We start from the raw sequence: 5,000 nt of genomic DNA, 5'->3' as shown, positions 1-5,000 counted from the left end.
TTCAGCACATTGTGGGGATTATTCACATCGTATTCACAACACGCTTTACCTGCTCTGTCACAATGTTATATCCTCTTTCTGCATCTTAAAAGTCTAAAAAAAACAAAAATGACATGTAGCCTAAATATGAAAGCAAGTTTAGTCTACAGGTATATCTTTGGGTGCTGGGTACCCAACGCAATACTTTTTAGGCACTGAGCAAATTGCCTGTAAAGCAGGGGTGTCAAACTCAACTTTACATAGGCGGACTGGCAATCTGGCAGTTTTGATGAATGCCATATAAATAAAAGAAATGCTGCAACACTGGCATTTCACACTAGTTTGAAAAAACAAATATGCGAGACTGTACGGCTGCAGCCTGGAGCATCCCGTCTGGTGCAATCGGGCTTCTACTTTTCAAAATAAAAGCTCGCGTAAGTATGTCGTAACAGGTTTTGAATATGCAAGCGTTTTCCATTTCTATTGCACTTTTTTGAGTATTGAAAAAAAGCCTCGTCATTAACTACCCAATTTCAATAGCTAAGGAGTAAATGTCATCGGTGTCAGAGAGCCAATAAGCACGCAGCAGGCTTCTACCAAGATCTAATTATGTCTGTGATTGACTGTCTAACGGAAGAACTCTACGTCATACTGTCTCTGTAAGATCGGTTGCAACAAGTTTTTACCCCCCTAACTGCGTGTCAATCACTGCTCATGCACACGCATTAATTCTCCCTTATGGGAAGAGGGGCTTAGGAGACCGCTGGGCTGTAGCGGAAAGAGGGGTAGGGACTGAGAAGTTGTCTTTAATGTGTTCCGAGCTACAGAATGCACCATACTAGTCATAAAGTGGAAAATTCAGTTTTTCTCTCGGTTCAGATGCCGAAGATGAATTGAAGAAGATCCGTAAAGGATCTGAACTCTTTGACGCATGCTGTTCAAAGATATACACCCTTTGGCAAAACCGATCACCACGCTTTTGGCAATCCTCATGCAGCCATTTTAATCTTACTTATGGTAATAAAGCCAGACTATTTACTGCGTTCAGTGCTCCGGCCAAGTCACAGATATAGAACAGCTGTTGGGGATCGCCCAGCCTCTCAAATGGCTGATAGGTTCCAGTGGAGCAACACACAGCCCAGCGTTTCTCTAGATGACATATCAACCATTAGTCTCCCATTGCCAGACCTTCCTCCACGGCGCAGCAGAGGAAGGTCCCGTCGCTGTTCCCGTCACTGTTCCCGTCACTGTTCCCGTCCCTGTGCCGCGTATCCAATAACTGTACGCCGCGACCCAGAGCGTCAAAAAGTGACGCCAAGCGTCCCGACTCTAAAAGTGACGCTAAAGGAGACTTTTTGCGTCAATAACAAAACGCCAAAGGTACCTGACCAAGCGTAGCTTTTTGACGCTACGGGAGTGAGAATGTGTTGATTATAACTGGGGTCTGGGGGTCCTCCCCCAAAACTATTTGAGCGTCAAACGCTTCATTTGGTGACACCAGAACCTTCTCAGCTGTAACTGAGAGTGGGGGGGTCTGGGAAAGGTTCGTTGACAGCTCATTTCCAAAGGGGGCGTCACCAACGGGCGCCACTCAAATGTCTCTGAGCGCCATTGGATAGTCCTTCAACCAATCAGACCAACGATCCAGGTGACGCTGCGCTTCGGTAGCCGCCATGTTGAATGTAAACAAAGAGCTGCTCGCCGTCACCGCGCTATCGTCGTCGCGTTAAGCCCGCCTCAACGGTTGTGATTGGTGACTCGATTTTGGGGACATTGGAAATGGGTTTGAATGGGCTCTTCGCCAGACTGACTCGCAGAGCAAATCTCAAATTTGCTGGAAGTTCGTCAGGGTTTACCCAGGCTACCTTTTTTCGGGGATTGGGTTGTCTTTCATATTTTTTGTGGGGGGGGGACAATTCTACCTCTTCTAAATAATCTAAAATCTTCTAAATCTACGCCCATGCTACCTGAAAATCCTGGCGTCTGTTTTCCCCCCTAGGAGTCTCGAAAGTTTGTTTACAGCGTTCTGGGAGTAAAAACCTGGCACCGGGACATCTCAACTTCGGCCTATTTGGCCCGTAGCAGCTTAGTAGCGTTTGTGTGAGCTGCGGAGGGCACCCGTCTGGCCAACTTCACCAGTGAAAAGAACGTCTTCATTAACATGCACGGCCATCCGCTTCCTCTGAAACGGGGCTTTTTGTTTTCCCAGCAGATGCCCCCGAACACAACGTGGACGGAGAACCAGATCCGGATCAAAGTGGATCAAAGGAGGAGGGGGACATAGATGGATAGTATACGATCCACGGTGAACAGACAGAGAGTCCCGAAGGGCTTGGCAAGGTTTTTGTAAATACATCGCAACTGGATAAGAGCCTGTAATTCTTACAAAGTAACTTGATGGAAATAATCCATGTGAAGGTGAAGACGTTGGTAATGCAGCACTAACTATAAGAGAAATGGACACATTGTTCATTTGGTACACTAATAATTAATTAACCTTTGTGTTGTCCTCGGGTCAAATCTGACCCATTTTCAAAAAGTTTCTATATATATTTAGAGGCAAAAATAACGTGGATGTTTCCGTACAACGCTCATCACAATTAAAATACATGATCAGTTTTATTCAATTGTATAGCACGTAAAGAAAAATTGATAATAGAACACTGAAAAACATAGGGGGAAACAAAAGTCAAAAAAGCATAGAAAAAAAGTGACAAAAACTTGGAAAAAAAGGGACAAAAACGTCCGGAAAAGTGACAAAAACATGGGAAAAGCTTAAAATAACGAAAAAAAGTGACAAAATTGTCAAAAAAAGACGACCAAAATTTTCTTTTTTACATTCTGACCCAGAAAAAAGTTGCACGGTCGACGGGGAAGACAACACAAGGGGTTAATTAAATAATAGTTGGCTAGTCCAGTTAACGCCTAACGTTACGTTACACTAGGTGACCAATTTTCAAAAAGTTTCTATATCAGAAATATGGGTTTCTTTCAACCAAATTTTTAAACAAAATAACATGGATGGTTCCGTACGCTCTTGTAAATAAATGATCAGTTCACTACTTTCATTGAATTTGGATGTTTTATTCAATTTTATAGCACGTGAAGAAAAATGTATAATAGAACGCTGAAAAACGTAAGGGGAAAAATTGTCAAAAAAGGACAGCAAAAAAGAGACAAAAACGTCCTACTAAATGAATTCCAGGAATGAAAAATATGTCGTATGAAGATAGATTGAGAACATTAAGTTTGCTGACTATCCTATTTAGGAGATACAGCGGTAATAAGATTCCGGTGTATAAGCTTGTACAGGGAATATATGTATGATGTAACGGTTGAGCCCATCTTTCAGTTTCGGAGTAATAGGTATATGAGACACGAGGGCATTCTTTAAAACGTTACCGTAGAACATGCCTGTCTGAAAAGAGAAAAAAAAATTTCACAGTCATGGCACGAGCTTCCACAAGAAGTTGTGCGTTCCCCTTCAGTTCATTCTTTTAGGAATAATTTGGATGCATTTTGCCTGTCAAAAGATGTAATGTAAAATTATAAAGCTTGTCAGTCATTTATGTAACTTATTGATGAATTCTTAGAAAATTTTAATTGTGAAATGAATGTGTTTTATTAAAACAACATGTTAAAATGTAAATATATACACTATATATTTGTTTTGTGTTGCTTGAGTTTGGAATAGAGGATTTTATATCCTGTACCAGACATTTTTTTCAATAAATGTCTTTGACTTACCCTGCTTAGTTTTGAATATTAGGGAGGGGGTCGTAAGCCCCCCCCCATCACCCCCGTAAATTAAGCCCGAAAGGTGCCAACATACTATCATCCTCGTATCAAAGTCAACAGTGTCCAGATGGGACCATGACTTCAGTCTGGCTCCCAGGAAGTGTGCTTCCTCACATTATGTACAGGTTATTTCCAGACTGGCAGTGAAGAGTCGGAGCATCAGTGCTGCAGTGGAGTGAGGGGAGGGGAGCGGACCAGATTGGTCAGCAGTTTGAATGACTCAGCGCTTCACCCTCCACACACAGCCCCCCCACCCTCCCACCGCTGCAGTATAAAGTCTGCTGTCCGTCCTCAGCCTCCACCCTCTGGACAACTTCTGCCTGGACTCACACCGAGGTAACTTCACTCTTTTTTTTCTCCTTTTTGTTTAAATGCAGGAAAGAAAATCTGAAAACTAGATTGTTTTTTTTGTTGTTTTTCTGTTCTGTATCAATAAACGTTAATGATCTATGTTGTCAAGAATAGTTTGTGCTCTGTGACGCAACACATCAGGTGTGGCATACACAGTATATATAAATAGAATTTGTAATCAGTGCTGTATGATCTAGATGCTTAAAGGGTAACTTCGTTTTTTGAAACCTGGTCCCTATTTTCCCATGTTTTTTGTGTCTAAGTGACTGATGAGAACAACATTCTTTGACATTGGTCCAGTATTGAGAGAGATCGCTGCAGTAGGCGGTCAGCGAAAAACAAGCTGCAGTGTAAGTTTTTGGGCTATTGCGCACTTTCAATTTACGTTCACAAAAGTGCTTGTTTTACCGCTGACAGGCTCAGATTAATATTCTAAGTGTGTGACAACATTATGGAAATGATTTCTAATGAGGTCGACCTTTTTGTTAAAGAGTACGATCCTTTTTTCAAACAAAAACATCAAAAAAAATGTTAGCATCGTAAAATCGACAGAAACAAAATAAAACTATAAAAAGAAGTTTTGGGTCGTCTTTCCTCTTTTGCAATAATCACACACAATACAATACAACTGGTTGAAATAAACACACAGTTTACCAGTTTACATGTGAAAATATGTTGGCTCTATACACGCTAAAAGTATTGATAATTTTAAAGGGAGTCTGGTGGGTTTAGTTAGAGCGATCTCAGAGATATTTCTGGTTAAACAAAGTGGATTTTACGCTTTCAAAAAAAGGTCTATCTCTGTAGGGATCCTTTCCATAATGTTGTCAGACACTTAGAGTGATAATCTGAGCCTGTCAAGGGCAAAAACG

At 41.5% G+C, this 5,000-nt stretch overlaps 2 protein-coding genes across 3 annotated transcripts in view; one reads left to right on the top strand and one right to left on the bottom strand.

Moving 5' to 3' along the window:
* Positions 1-5,000, bottom strand: part of LOC114550692 (SH3 domain-binding protein 4-A) — a 76,937-nt gene that overhangs the window by 51,620 nt on the left and 20,317 nt on the right. The window lies entirely within an intron of this gene.
* The window catches only part of s100b (S100 calcium binding protein, beta (neural)), a 5,488-nt gene continuing 4,520 nt past the window's right edge, over positions 4,033-5,000 (top strand). Inside the window, exon 1 of the mRNA XM_028571535.1 lies at positions 4,033-4,113. The gene's annotated coding sequence lies outside the window, so the exon portion shown is untranslated. The remainder of the gene's footprint in view (positions 4,114-5,000) is intronic.

This window comes from Perca flavescens, chromosome 24, assembly GCF_004354835.1.
Source record: "Perca flavescens isolate YP-PL-M2 chromosome 24, PFLA_1.0, whole genome shotgun sequence".
NCBI lineage: Eukaryota > Metazoa > Chordata > Actinopteri > Perciformes > Percidae > Perca > Perca flavescens.
Note: the sequence above shows the minus strand (reverse complement) of the source record. Positions and strands in the feature narration are given on the sequence as shown.